General features: G+C 38.9%; 1 protein-coding gene across 46 annotated transcripts in view; it reads right to left on the bottom strand.

Annotated features, from left to right (window-relative positions):
• Positions 1-16,472, bottom strand: part of ANK3 (ankyrin 3) — a 701,337-nt gene that overhangs the window by 250,042 nt on the left and 434,823 nt on the right. The window lies entirely within an intron of this gene.

Genomic DNA, 16,472 nt, shown 5'->3' with positions numbered 1-16,472 from the left:
CCTTTTATCCATATCTATCACAGCAAGTTTTTCAATTAATAGATTCAAAATGGCATTCTTCTTCTTCTTCTTAGAGGCAGGGTCTTACTCTGTTGCTCCGGCTGGAGTGCAATGGTGCAATCACAGCTCACTGCAGCCTCGAACTCCTGGGCTCAAGTCATCCTTGGCCTCAACGTCCTGAGTAGCTGAGACTATAGACATGCGCCACCATGCCAGGCTACTTTTTTAGTTTTTAGAGACAGGGGTCTCGCTATGTTCCCAGGCTGGTCTTGAACTCCTGGCCTCAGGCAATCCTCCCACCTTGGCCTCCGAAAGTGTTGGGATTATAGGCATGAGCCACCATGCTTAACCCATTTTATGTTGTACTTAATAGTCTAACAGAAATTTGCAGGCAATGATGTTCTACTGGATTTTCCTACAGTACATAGCCATATGTTGGAGCAGCAGCAGAAAGGAAGAAATATATATAAAATTTTAAAACAAGACGTGTAATTCACTCACTGAAAGCTTGCAGCTTTTAACTACTGCTAAACTCTCACATCTATAATTTCATAGTTGAAACCACCTGCTATTGAAATCTTTGATAGAAAGATGGTGAGGGGAAAGACACTGCAAAGCTGGGCCTGCAAAATCTGTAAAGAAGTATTGCTTAATACAGTACAATACAAAAGCAGGTTTTCCTGAAAGAGCAGCCAGATACATCTTGTCACCAGTTATAAATGCAATCATGCAGGGTATGGCTTAAAAGAGAAAAGTGTCTTCTATCAGCCATATGGTAAACACTGCCTTCAAACACTTTGTTCAAATGCCGCCTCATCCGTGAAGCCTGCCCAGATCCCCCAGGTGGAGTTTAGTTTCTCAATGCTCCCAGTATTAATTTCATTGAACTCGCTTTGTATTTACCACACAACATCACAGATTTTGGTATACCTGTCCTTCTTCCACCCTAAATTATCAGCCCCTTCAGAATATGCAGAGGAGGCAGATTAAGGAGCAGGCAACTGGACAGCAGCCAAGATGCCAGTCTTTAAGACAGGAATGCTAATTCTTTCATGAAAATGTAATTGAGAAGAAGAAAATTCTACCCCTCAGAAGGGTCTTTGGTTCCAGTGTGGGTCAATTCACTAAGAGTCAACTTGCTCAGAACCTCAGAGGCGAGGCGACTGCCTCTGGAGTCACCTGCCCCCTTCTCTTTTACAGTAGTGAGCCTTTCTCAATCACTACTGTGCCTCTAAATTGAGGCTTCTCAGCCTCAGCAGTATTGGCATTTTGATCTGAATAATTCTTTGCTGTAGGGGACTGTCCTGTTCATTGTCCAATGTTTACCAGCATTTTCTACTGACCAGGTGCCAGTGGTATCTCCTATTTCTGATAACTAAAAGTGTCTCCAGAATTGCCAAATGTCCCTTGGGGGAGGGGGGCAAAGTCTTCCTAGTTGAGAACCACTGCTTTAAATAAACAGTAACCCAACTTACATAAAGATTGTATGCTTAAGGAGGCTTCACTCTTTGGCCTGTTTGGGTTGCCACAAGCCTTGACTCAGCACAAGGCAATGTGACTCCATGTGTAATCTTCATCTTACTGTTTCCCCTGCAACTGGAAGCATTCTTGGCATATAGCAAGTGCCTATAAGTGTTTTGGGAATGAATGAATCAACAAATAAGTAAATTGGGTGGAAATAACTATTAATCAAATTATTGCCTGGAATAATACAAGAGGCTTTATTAGCAGCAGCAGCAGCAGTTTAAGTTGAGAATCTGATAGATACAAAGGTGAATACCAGATAAACTAAGTCACCGAGTCAGGTGTCTGAGAGCACACATAGCTATTACTTAAAATAACATAAAATTGGAATTTGAGATAAGCATGAAAATCATTTAATCAGAGCAGAGGTTTAGGCAGATGATAAGAGATAAAGGTTCAGGTTAAACAAAGGACGAATCAAAGTTTCCAGGGATTTAAAGAAAAACAGAATGCAGTTTTTAAAGAGGATCACTATTTAGAGGTTAGTTTTTTGTTTATAAGTTCAGTTAGAACTAAATTAGCTACGCAAGGATGGCTCATTGCACCATAAAATATCATCTTCTTTGTGCCTGTTCAATGACTTATCAGTGAATTTGCCCAGAAGGGCTCTGATGCCGTTCTGGGAACAAATGACATCAGTCTGCCTGGATATTTCAACTGCCAGAGATAACAACTGTGAGTTAAGCATCCCAAACTCTAATGTGGAGTGCATAACAACAGCAGCTAAAGATGTTAAAAAAGAGGTGTTGGAATTCAAGAAGAAAAGCCTTTGAATTGATCCCTTATCTGGAAAGATTTAATAATTCCATACACTGTCCAATTTCCTCTCAAGTTTCCTCAGAATTTTCCCATCCAAACCTCTAAAACAAAACAAAATCAGTATAAAACAAATCTTTGAATTCAGTGGTTCTCTACCTATTTGGGATCTGGATTCTTCCGAGACTAATAAAGGATGGTGAATGAATTATCTTCCATCAACAATTGCACATACACACGCCAAATCTACATCTGCATACACAATTTGCACATAATTTCATGTGGCTCAGGAGCGCTAAGCCTGCTCATGAACTTGCATTTAAGAATTCCTGCTCTACTGAAACAAATTCTCTGGTGGACGTCTTCATTATATCTATTTTTTTCAACAATCCTGATATCAAACAATTCTCTGAGATAGCTAACTGACTGCCTCAGAATTTTAGGAAGTACAAGCAAAAACAGATATTAATTTTCTTCACTTTCCTTGGCTCTGTTACATACCAACATGCTTACCACACCAAAACCATAACAACCACCCACTTCAAATAAAAAGGGGGAAAAGATAGAGAAAAAGCAAGAAGAGGGGAATGAAGACTGCCCTGAAGAAAATTTACATCTTAGGAAGTGACATTATAAAGCCCCCAATAAGTTCTTCCTTTCACTCTTAGCCATCAGCAAGCAATATGCCATATCTTCCTTCCTCAAATATTTGTTGAATGTCGACTATGTGTTAGTCATTGTGTCAATATCTGGATACACACTGGTGAACAAAATAAATGTGGTACAAATAATGAATTATTTGCTTTCATTTCACAGCTTCTTACTCTCTCTCCTCTAAAATAACCTTGCATAAGTGGCAGGGCAAATATTGGGTTCTTAACCATTTTCCCCCCCAATTTTTCCCATATAGAGTATATAATACTTACGCATTGTTGTTTATATCCTTCATGTAAAAAACACAGTATTTGGTACTAGACTCAGTATCAGTGGGTTGTATCTCGTTGCCGTCATTTCATGGAATAACTAGGACTTGCCCTTAACATAGTCTATAGCTTGTTTTTCTAACCTTTTGATAATCTTGTATCAAAACAATGCCTCTTTTGATGCTGTATCTAAGATGCATCCAAAAACATCAACAAACTACTATGGAGGAAATTAGGTTCAAAGACAAATTGGGCTCCGCCACATGGAAAGTCACACAGACAAAGCCACTGCCTAAGGAATTAGTTGCACAAAAATGAATATGAACAGGTTGTTCAACACTTTTTTTCCTCTGGGTGACCAAAATCTGAGGAATTTGGAAAATGGAAGCTTATTTTGTTACCAGTTAATATCCTGTCTACTTAATCATTTTACTAGGAATATGAATCATGTATGTTTTTCAAGGAAATAGCTTCAGGGATAGAGTCAAGCACTATTATGAATTAATCTAGTAACTCAGCATCTTTACTGGCAGTGGAATATTGATATTATTCAACAGAAAGCAGTTATTGGAAAGAATAAGCATTTTCAGAGTGCCAACACTGGTAATACTTCATACCTTTGGCTATAAGTTAGACATGATTACAAGCACTTAATATTAACTTAATTATATTATTCATCACTTAATATGTATTAATTTTATAAGTCCTTATGTTAATTTATGTAATCCTTATAACAATTCCATTAAGTAATGGAGCGGGTTGAATGGTGTCTCCCCAAAACCGATGTTCATTACGAACCTCAGAACATGACCATATTTGGAAATACAATCTTTGCAGATATTATTAGTTAAGAAGAGGTCATACGGGATTAGAATGGGCCCAAAATCCAATGACTGGTGACCTTATAAGAAGAGAAGTCACATGGACACAGAAGATAGATGATGGCCAAGTGAAGAAAGAGGCAGAGACTTGAGTTAATGCTACCTCAAGGCAAGGACCACCAGAAGTGGGAAAAGGCAAGGAAGAATTCTCCCGTAGCGTCTCTAGAGGAAGTGTGATTCTACTGACACCTTAATTTTGGACTTCTGGCCTCCAGAACTGTGAGAGAATACATTTCGGTTATTTTAAGCCACCCGGTTTGTGGTGGTTTACTACGTCAGCCCTAGCAAACTAACACAAGTAGGTACTATTACTAGCTCCACTTCATAGATGAGAAAATTGAGCTGCAGGATGAATGACTTTCCCAGGGACACAGAGCTTGCGAATGTCAGGGATGCAAACCCAGTCTGGCTCTGGAGTCTAGGCTGTTAATCAGCATTCTAAGAAAGGGTTTACATGTTTGGTCTATTCCAAATGAGAATTCTTAGCTCATTCATTCATTCATTTTCCATCAGTCCATCCATTTGTCCATCCATCCATTGAATTAACTATTTTAGGCACTTTTAGGTTATCTTCCATGGATCAGGATTTTCTCATTCAGTTTATTATGAGACTCAAGATCAGGCTAACAGTGGATCACCTGAAAAAATGCAGACTGGAGAGCCAGTAAGTACATAATATAGCTCTGCTCCTTTGCTTCTAAACCTTTCTGGGGGGCGAGGGCAATTTCAGGAGCCTCTATCTACTTGATGTGCCAATTCTCTAATCTTTCCCTGTTATCCCATCTTCCCAGCTACCTGGGAGCCATGTGAAGGGTCAGATGATCCTTCCTGTAAACTTCAAATTCCTTTTTTTCTACTGGTGCCCTGCCTTCTGCCTACCAACATAGAAAACAAAACAAAGCCCAAAATACAAAAAATTTTCCTTCTACTTTTCTACCCAGCACCTGATTGCAAGTAATGATCTCCTCTATTTCCCAGCGCAGTGGATGAGGTAAGAACCAAAGCACTGGAATCACACAGCCCAAATCTGTATTTCAGCTATTCTACCTCTTAGTGTTTGGCAAGTATTTGAAAATATATATATACCTTAGTTTTCTCAGCTGTCAAATGGGCATAAAATAACCTACTGTTAGGATAAAATTAGATAATTCAGGTAAAGTAATTAACAATGTGAGTGCATAGTTAGGCACTCAATAAGTAGATGTTTAGAAGTTCTCCTTTAAATATCCAACATTTTGAAAGATTGGTTTAGGTTCACACTGACTTATATCCTTAATACTAATTCATATTTGCACTTCTGGCAATATGGTTTCTCTCACTCATCAATACTGTCTCTCTGTATAAAATCACCAATGACCTTCCAGTCATCAAGTTCCATGACTTTTAAGTTTCTCCTCTTATAATGTTGAACCATTTGACAGTACCGATCACCTTCTCTTTCTTGAAAATCTTGTCTTGAGCTTTTCCTCTGTCATCTCTTTGTTCACTTCCTTCTGTGCCTCACTGCGTCAACCCATCACTGAAAATGTTCAGAACTCACATTTCTTTCCTTCCTGTATGCTCTTTCTAGGTGACCTAATCACTTCCATGGCTCCCACCATTCTCTCTAAGCCCAGCACTCCATATCCACATAGTGCTCATCCTCACCCCCAGACATTTCCATGTCCCACAATTCCCTCACTCAACAACAGCAACAACAAAAGTGTGCTGAGATATATAATGCATCTGCCTGCAACCAGATAACCAGATGCTAATGACAGAAATATGAACAATAGATTTCCTTGTTTTTATTTAAACATCCCAAGATTATCCAAGCCACCCAGGCATGCAATCTTGGTGTAACTCTCTGATTACCTTTTTTACTTCACTCTCTCCCTCAAACCCCCTTCCAGAAAGTTATGTGTACACATCTGATTCAATATTCCGTCTCAGGGACTTTTTTTAGTTCTTTCTCCTTTTTTTAAAAAAGTATTTATCATGATGCATATCACACATTTAAAAATACATAAAACATATATGAACAGTTTAAAGAAAAATCATAAGATGAACAACCACGTACCCACTATTCAACTCAAGAATGCAACTTACAAGTGGATTTGAAGACTTCCAGTGAGTCCCTTCTTGAGTGGTTCTCCTAAGGCATCCTCTGTTTTAGTTAATTACTCTCATGCCTTTCTTTATAGTTTTAACATTTATGTACCCCTCCCTAAGCTAAATATTATGTAATTGACTTAGTCTTAGTACTGAGTACTCAAGAGTCTTAGTACTTTATGTAAGTAAAATTATATATTATGTATCATTCTGTCTTTGTTTGTCTAATGTTGTGTTTCTTAGAGTCATCCATGTTGACATGTAATATGTGGGTAATTTATAATTGCTAGCGTAGAAGAGTCCATTATGTGATTATAGTGCAATGTATTTATCCACTGTAGAGTTGATAGATGTTTGTCTTGTTTCCAGTTTGGACTCACTACGAAAGATACTGCCACTAATATTCTGGCACTAGTTGGGGCACATAAGGGCAAGAGTTTTTTAAATCTTAGGATCATAAATGCTGGATCACTCAGTATGTGCTTATTCAGCTTTACTAGTTAATTTCTAGTTAACTGTATTTCAAAGTGATTGCACCAATTTACATTTCTGTGGCTTGTGACTGTTGCTTGTGATCTCATATTCCTTAGAAACTAATCTTTGGTAATTCTTTAATGCCTAGGTTAATGTTGTCATATTCCAAACAGAAATTTGAGATTGGTTCTGTCAGTTGCCTAGAGGCACTATCAACTCAAGATTACTTTAAAAATAAATGCTTGGCTTGAGGTTTTTTGTTTTTGTTTTTGTTAAGACTACACGGATAAATTTGGATCTCAAATTGGTATAGATATGAGGGATTCTTTATGGTTACACATTCTCAGGACAGATTTTTTTTCCCTTCCATCTGGTGACAAATGGAGAGAGGAGTGTTTTTCCTGTCTCTTCTATATGGTGGGTTTCTTTCCTGTCCATTCTTATATTGGGGGCTCACCATTTGGGGCCCAGGTTAATGTGGGGTCTCTTGTCAGACTATCCACCTTGGGCAAATCCTAGGCTTTGTGTCCTGTACTCTGTATTCACACAACCAAGTAAAACAGTTTTTGCTTTCACACACATATATATATTTAAATCTCTACAGGCCTCTTACCTTTAAAATGCTAGTTCAAAGATGCACTTCAAAAGACTTACTTTTATTGTTTCCCTAACTTCTTAGCTTTCCGCAGCTGAAAATATGCTAGCTTTCTTTTTCCTCATTCATCCTGCTCCCTGGCCAGTTCAGGTCCTTGCTATATAATGCCTAGATCATTTAAAAAATCTCCAGGAGGTTGTAGTTGGCGCTAATTGAATCGGCTAGAAGCACTGAACAGTGTATGAAGAGCCACTGAGGGTTCAAAGAAAGTCAAGACAAGGAAAATAGCTGCAATTAAATGAGTGCCTACTATATGCCTGGGACCTCACTAAGCATTTTACATGTAGTACTATTATGTACTATGTCTTACTATACATGTATTATCATTTATTTCTTAAGTATTCAATCAAAACAGGAATCTCATTACAGAAGCGGAAACCTAACTTTCTTAAAAATTAAATGGCTTGCGCAAGGTCACATAACTAATAAGCAAGCAGCAAGGAATGAAATGTAAGACTGCTTGATAACAAGCCCAGGCTCTTCCCTCAACACCAGGGGTTTTCCAATTGAGTTCCGTGGAGCCCCAAAATTTAGAAACACTGAGATCAAGGGTAGGGCTCAGTGAGCAGAGTTCTGTGTGCCTATCTTCAGTTTCGCCCCAATAGGTGTACCCTTATCTGTTTCATATATTGCTGTTTTATGCCATACCTCATTTGTTCAAATGTTGTTGCTGTTAAACCATAAAATCCACTTCTATGGCATAGGCTCACAGGCCCTTTAAAACCTGTCCCAAACACATACTTCCAGCCTGAAACAAAACGTGAATCAACACTAATCTTGAAAGCAACCTAGATATCTTTTTATTCCTCAACTGCCCCCTAAAATTTCCTGGCACTGCAACTCACCTGGGTCATTGGTAATAGTACTAATGCTCTGCTAGTAATGCTCACCAACACTCCTCACTTCCCCGCACCTGGCCAACAGACTCACCTCCTAAATTCTGGGTCCAGCTCAAAGATCCCTTTGTATTTGCTACTTTCCCTGATAAGCACTAGGCATGACCCCTTCTCGCTCTGGACTCCTACAGCACTTGGTCTGTTCTGCTTAGGATCACATATCCTACAAAGATGGACGATAATCTCTTTTAGGTAGGTCTTTGTCCTCCACCTTGAGGATGCAGCTTTCAATAACGTTAAAATCTAGCTGTGCACACTGGAGCCTGAATTCGTAGTAGATGAACCTACGGAAGTTGATAAAGTCAGAGAAGCTCATTGGGAAGGGCCAATTCTGCATCCTGGAAACAGCTGGGAAAACAGTGGGTAGCAGGAGGCAGGATTTCAACAGGGTATTTGGTCAGTGAGAATAAAAGGAAGAAAAGATAGGTAGAAATAAAGAGCCAGAGAGGTTTGAGGAATGGTGAATAGACAATCTCTACTCAAAGGGGATTCCCCTGGGAGAGGGGAGTAGGCAAAAAGGACAGGTCCAGAAGAGGTTTGGAACACCAGATAAATCTGATTTAACTTCACCACAAAGAGACCGGGAGGAAATAAAGAGTTTTGAAGAGTGAAAAGACATCATTAAAGCTATATATTGACCCAATTCATTGACATCAGAGTTGAGTGTGGGAGGAAATGGAGATAAGACCTGTGGGTCCTTGTTGTCAACCCCCCCATGCCTCAAGGATCTCCCAGGCAGGAATAACTAACACACACACACACACACACACACACACACACACACACACACCCCCCCCACAGCCAAGGGATTCAGATTCAATTGGTCTGAGATGGGATGTTTTGATCAATGCAGCTCAAGTCGATCTCCTTTGGTGGCACATTAAGTTATCCTTCACCAAAGGAGAAAGCCACTCAAGTAGGTTACTGTGAAAATATGTTTGTATGTGACAATGTGATAAGATGACCTGGGGGGCTAGCTGTGGAATGGACAAGAAAGTGTGATATAAGAAGTATTCTGAAGGTATACTGACAGGCTTTTAATTTCACATACAAGATTAAGATCTCAAGGCCAGATTTTAAATTGTTGACTTTTATAATTACCTCCCCCAACCCTTTTTCATCTATGCCCTGCCTTTTTTTTTTTTTTTTCTTTTTAAAGAGATGGGGTCTTGTTCTGTTGCCCAGGCTGTATTCAAGCTCCTGGGCTCAAGCAATCCACAGTTTCTGGCTTATGCAACCCTCTTTCTTCTTCTCCCCTCCCCTTCTCTCCCCTCCCCCTTCCTCTCTTTCTCCCTCCCTCCCTCCTTTCTTTTTTGGAGACAAGGTCTCACTCTCGCACCCAGGCTGGAGTGCAGTGGCACTATCATGGCTCGCTGTAGCTCAGGTGATCCTCCCACCTCAGCCTTCCAAGTAGTTGGGACTTTAGGTACATACCACCACACCTGGCTAATTTTTGTATTTTTTGTAGACATGGGTTTCAGCATGTCACCCAGGCTAGTCTCAAACTCCTAGGCTCAAGTGATCTGCCTGTCTCAGCCTCCCAAAGTGTTGGTGTGAGCCACAGTGCCCAGCCTTATGCCCCCTGCTTTTAAAGGCAAAGTTTTATAGCCAGAAACTAAAGATGAGGGGCTTTGCTTGGTAGCACTGAGAAGTAATTTTTAGTGAACAAAGTAACATGAGTTTGAAAATTATTCTCCATCAGAAAGGGGACTTGAAGTTTTCAAAATCTAAAATGTGTTTATTTAGAATAAGATAACTTCCAACAAAAAAAATTAGTCAAATGACTTGAAAGGCCCATTCTTCTGTGTTTAAGACTTTGGTATGGGATACAGAGCTGTGACTCTGCCCAAGCACATGAGAGGGGAGCCAAAGGGTGGATTTTTCTTTTCCTATGAGACTAGAGCTGAATCACTGGGACATGGCCATCGCGATTGTGACCACTCAGTTGCCAGTTATTTTAGAGTAAGATATTGTGCACTGATATTTTTATAGATATCTTGCACAGTGATCTAATTTCCCACCAATTTCAAAAGAATGCAACCAATTACACAAACGAAAACAATGGTGACATTCATGTTATAATCTGCTGCCTGTCAGTAAAAACCTTGGATCTTTAAGAGATTGGTATTTCTCTTTTTAAGAGATTGGTCTATGTCAGCAAATGCATTCTTTTCAAGTATGTGTTTTGGGTGTGGAGATCTTAAACAAAGGGGAATTTTATGTGTCTTATCCATGGCAAGAGCTTGAAAAAACTTGAACCAGTTTAGTTAGGAAAGACCTCAGATTATTAAGCTTTTATTCTTTTTTTTACTTAATTGCTATCCAGTTATTAGAAATAAACCAGCACTTCTCATCCATAAATCAGCCAGAAGAGGAGTAAAAGGCGGTGGTTACTTAACCAATTAAAAAAATGCTTCTAAATTTCTAAAGGTGGCCTGTATTAGTAATCATCACTATCAAAACCAACTGAAGTAAATGGGGCTGGCTCCACGGATTCCCTCTGATTGCTACAAGGCTGCCTTTGCGTGGATTTTGCTTGGAAGTAACCTCAGTTCATCCCTGAAAATGAGGTCACTGTCCCCTAACACATGTTAGGCATGGTTAGCATCTTCACACTGGGACCTGTGCCAGAAAGGCCCCTGCTGGTGCACATTTCCAACCTGCTGGGGTGTCTGTGCACAGTGGCCACTCTCATGCTGAAAGGCAAAACAACGTTCCCATCTTTATCTTTAAATAGAGGGGAGTGGGACCAGTTAAAAAAATACAGTGCTGGCATGCTTTTGTTTTTGTAAAGGCAGTGTTTTCAAGAGATTTACCTTGCCATATGCTGATAAAACATACCCTCACCCAGTCTGTCTACTATGATCTGGTTTACATCAAAAGGATGATCTAGAATTCAGGCCCTGGGGGTATTTTTTTCTCACTCAGAATTCAGACTCCTAAAAATTCTCTTGGAGACTGATTAGCAATGGAAATAAATACAGAGAAGATAAAAAGTTTTCCCATGGGGGGAAAACGCATGTCAGGTGCTGGTGGGTGGGTGGGTATTTCTAATATCCCTCAACGTAAACTTTATTGTGTTCAGCTGCAAAACAGGATTTGCATTTGTCTCAAATTTTCTGATAATATAAAGTAAGATCTTAAAAAGCCAGTTTCACTTTTCTCTCAGAGGATATAAAATCATAGGGATCAGGAGAGGAGAATTTGTGCCTTAATAATATGAGGTCAATATAGTAACATTTTGTCTTGATTTGTACCAGGCTATGGCCAACTATTTTGACTTCAAACTATTTTGACTCATAACTTTCATTTTCCTTACACTACGGAAGTTGCAAGGTATCTTACTGTGCTGCAGACACAAAGTCATTATGCTGTATTAGGCAGAAAGCTATACATGATGTAAGGAACTGGTAGGATGATTTGACTGGATGACAAGCAAGATCCCCCCTGCCCTAAAAGCTCCATGATATTATGCAATGTGCAAATGCTTCCACTGCTAATGGTAAGTGTTTAATTTTCCAAATAAACAAAGATGGAACAGTGTTAATAAAAGTTCTCTTGTGGCCAAGGTACCTAACCCAAGATATGAAAATAAGTATAGCCCTTTATCCAAGATACTTTTCTTTTTTTCTTTTTTGCCAGACAGTCTCTCTCTATCACCCAGGCTGGAGCTCACTGCAACCTCCATCTCCCAGGATCAAGCAATCCTCCCACTTCGACCTCCCTAGTAGCCAAGTCTACAGTGCACACCACCACACCTGACTGATTTTTGTATTTTTCAGTAGAGATGGAGTTTCGCCATGTTACCCAGGCTGTTCTTGACTTTTGGGCTCAAGTAATCCTCCCATCTTGGCCTCCCAAGTGTTGGGATTACAAATGTAAGCCACGGTGCCCAGCTCAAGATACTTTTCAAATTTAAAATTAAAAGGAATCATTCAACTTTATTTCATTAGGAAATTTTAGGGCAGCATGAGTTTGTCATGACTTTGGTGAAGCTATACAACAGGAAGAGCCAGGCCATCCTTAAAATTAATAAAATATTTGTCTTTGATTATTCTGAAATCTAAAGATTCAAATAAATAAGCCAGGAAAATAACCACAGATGGAGAAACCATTTCTGATAAGTAGGTTTTGCAGGTGTATTCATTACCAGACTCTTTTGAAACCTCTGCTGTGTTTGAACCTGTTTCTTGTTAGCTCTTGAGACAAAGAAGTACAAGAGAAATAGTAATACGTTGCTTTGGGGGGGAGCGGGGGGGGACAAGTCTATCCACCGCATTCTCAGGGCTAGGCAATTCAAAACATACAGCAGCCCTGGAGAATTATTTTTCTTTCTTAATACACACTAATGGAATGTTAATATAAGGAAGATTTAGTCCTTTGGAAAAGTGTAATCATGCTTATTTCAGGGAATTTTTTTCCCCATTGGGTTAAAATAAGATAGTAATCACTGGTTTAATGAAACAGTAGTTAACGTTGGTTTGTAATCTGTAAGTGTTCTAGATGACAGCCTTCCCAAAAACACCTAAAGTATTTTCCATTTTTTTGGCAGAAGGTGCGCGCTGAACAAAAGAACATAAAGCCACTGGGGTCCTACACTTTCTTTTTTCTTTTCTTTTCTTTCTTTCTTTCTTTTTTTTTTCTTTTCTTTTCTTTTTTTTTCTTTTTTTTTTTTTTCTGGATGGAGTCTCACTCTGTTGCCAGGCCAGAATGCAGTGGCACAATCTCAGTTCACTGCAACCTCCGCCTCCCGGGTTCAAGTGATTCTCCTGCCTCAGCCTCCTGAGTAGCTGGGATTACAGGTACCCACCACCACACCTGGCTAATTTTTGTATTTTTAGTAGAGATGGGGGTTTCATTACATTGGCCAGGCTGGTCTCGAACTCCTGACCTCAGGTGATCCACCTGCCTCAGCCTCCAAAAGTGCTGGGATTACAGGCATGAGCCACCGCGCCCTGCCCAGGATCCTAAACTTTCTATCAGTCACCCCCTTCTCTCTTTTTGCTTTGCTTCATCTAGCTCACCTGTCGCAATTATTTCCCACGTGAACATGTCGGTTAAGAAATTCTCATTTGCTTTCCTGTGAGCCAAGCTGCCTAGGAACTCCTTGATGCATAATCTGTTCTTCCTTGTTTACCAGAGAAAGTGGCTGCTTTAAACATCCCTCTCCTGGAGGGATCTGCTGGCATGCATCTCATCGCGCCTTCATTTATCATCTTGTGATAGCATTAGTCATTTACGTACAAGCCCTCGACTCACCTCAACATTTACTAAATAATCTCATGGTTCATAGCCCTGAACTAGTAAACTGGTAAGCAAAGATACCGTAATGATTAACTCTTAGTCTTAATAAACAATTTGCTTTGTATTCAACAAGAAATATGTACAATTCCGTCTGTTATACACATCTTATATTTTGGGGTAAGCAGCGGTCACTGTATCATCTCTATTAAATAGATAGAAAACTGAAGCAACGAGAGGTGTGATTTTATTAACTATTTAGAGAAAGTGTTGAAAATAGAATTTGGGTTCCCTGGCTTTAATGTTCTTCCTACCACCTAATGATACAGAACAAGAATGAATTAGACCCACTCCTCACACATGAAGATGGCTACAAATGACTGACAACTTTGTTTCATTAAACATAAAATGAAACAAGATAGTATTATGCAGTTAAAATCTGGCAGTCCATGGCAATCTTTGTTTATAAAACAGATTCCAGTTTTTTGCATAGCTTGACTACACAACCACCACCATAACAAACTGCTGAGTCCCTTAGAGGTGTACCTCATAATACTGAGATGTTGCTATGTTCTGCTCAGGAAATACATAGCAGTAACTTCTGGCATTATACATGATAGATTATATAAAACATGACAACTGTTTGGGATTTTTCCATTTATTTGGTATGTTATGAATCAGAACAAGGATTTCAGGCCTTCATGCTTAAGGATCCTTATTATGTGGGAGGTATTGGCATGAGTCCTAAAATATTTAATCCAGGCAAGTATTCACATTTTATATATAGCAACTGAAAACAGTGATAAGCTAAAACTGGTCTAGGTAGCAGAAAGAAGAGAAAGTATTTGAATAGATGAACATTTTCCCAACAGCTTTTTTTTTTTTTTTTTTTAGATCAGGAAATAAATAGCTTGATTTTTAGTGTGGATAGACTTAATACTGCAAACATAACTATTTTCTTGCAATGCATAAATATACTCTATATGGTGTGAATCAGCTAGGAAATTACAATACCATGGACTTCAGCTTCCTGGTCAGATAATTAGAGGCCTGAGGTTTAAAAGCCCAGAGGAACTGAAGGGTGAGGCCATGGCACCAGAGGGAGAGGAGGCGTTAGCTAGTGAGTTCTTGAATTTATCATCCTAAAACGTTGTGCACCAGCTGATGCAGCTGGAGCCTTGCTAGAATTGTTGGTAAATGAAACTATCTGTCTTTTTTGGGAGGTAGGGGGCTTGCAGGGAGGATGGTTTCATGCTGATTTAAAAAAATGTATATATACCAAAATGCTATTGTTCTTTTCACTTAAAATGTTTCATTTCCACTTAAGTCTGTAATCAACAAAGGGATTTTAGGAGCCCTTGTTGAAAACATAGCTAAATAAGTTCTTATTTGAATGTATAAAAAACAGTTTTAAAAACAAGGTTAGCTCACTAGAGAAGTCAGATAGACAGATAGATAGACTGATTTGGGATCATAAATAATCGGTAAGTGACATTTATATTTTTCCTTGACTAGATTTGGAATTGGGAGGCTCAAACAGCTTCACATTGAATACAACAAAAGGACAAAATATAGAAAGAGCACATCCATAGACACACAAGAAATCTTTCTAGAAGTGTGAAGGAAACATGTAGTAAAGAAAATAAGGAAAGATGTTATTTTTTATGATGTAAAATGAAACAAGTAAGAGTAGACTTTATCCCAAAGTTAAGGTAACCATTGGAATCTGTAGTTATAAGTAGTTAAAATACAGAAGGTGACTTTCAGTTATGTTATAGTCTAACAGCCAAAACGTACTGTGAGGGTTACTAGGAGCAAAGGCTCCTACTTAAGGAGCTATGTAATAGGTGTTTTCTAAGTATTTGCAAATAGATCTAGACTAATATGTCACTTTCTATTGGCAAGTCAATATAGTTTAGTGATTTCAGAGTTCAGACTCTGGACCCAGGATGCCTACGTTCACAACCTGGATCTGCAATTCACAAAGGATGTGACTTTGGTCAAGACACTTAAACACACTGTAGTTAAATTTCCCTATCTGTAAAATGAAATTAGCAGTAAAATTTAACTCAGAGGGCTGTTGACATTAAAGGAGATAATACGTGCCGAGCAGTTAGAAATGGCACGGCACACAGTTGGTCTCCAATCAACATTATCCTTTATTAATTATCACTTTAAACTTATCTTAAGTTAATATTCTAGTTTGGCTACAATTATAAGCATGAGAGTCAAATAAACATACAGGGACTGAACCCATGAACTTGACCTCATTTGCCCAATGCTTTCAGAAAGTAAGGGAAGCAAACAAAGCCGAGAACGCTCACACTGTGATCTATCTACAGCAGTGGTTCTCAAACTCATTACTCAAGATGACTTTATACTCCTAAATATCACTGAGGAGCCTCAAAGAGCTTTTGATTATGAGGATTATAACTATTGTTATTTACCACATTAGAAAATAAAGCTGAGAATTTAAAAATTAATCATTAATTTATTTTAAAATAACAAGGGCAATCTTATTACATGCTCATTTAAAATACGTATCTTATGAAACATAACTATATTTTCCAAAACAAACAAAAAAGATGAGATGACTGGTATTGTTTTATGAGTCTGCAAATCTCTTTAATGTACATATTGTTTTGGTTGAACTATGTCAAGGATACCAGTCTTCAGGGTACTTTAGAAGGGTCTCAGGGACACCCAGGGTTCTTGATTGACCTCATGATACAAAGCCCTAACACCTCCGAAGAGAATACTTTAAGCAAAAGGCATGACTGAGCAGGAAGACAAAGTCTAAATAAATATAGTGCTGCTATTGCAAAGTACAGACTAGGATCATTCTAATCAGTACCTATTCACTGTTTTTCTGCTACCTTGCTTTAGTTCTCCTAGAGTCTTTCCAAGTGGCTATGTCCACACAGTCCAAATACTTGGACACTAATACACTTCCCTAGTGGATAACTCTGTCCATAGGATGTCCACTTAAGGTCCTTGGAAATGACATGTGAGAAATAAGCAACAAATTCCA

The sequence above is a fragment of the Macaca fascicularis genome, chromosome 9 (assembly GCF_037993035.2).
Source record: "Macaca fascicularis isolate 582-1 chromosome 9, T2T-MFA8v1.1".
Taxonomy (NCBI): Eukaryota; Metazoa; Chordata; class Mammalia; order Primates; family Cercopithecidae; genus Macaca; species Macaca fascicularis.
This window is presented reverse-complemented; position numbering and strand designations above follow the sequence as displayed.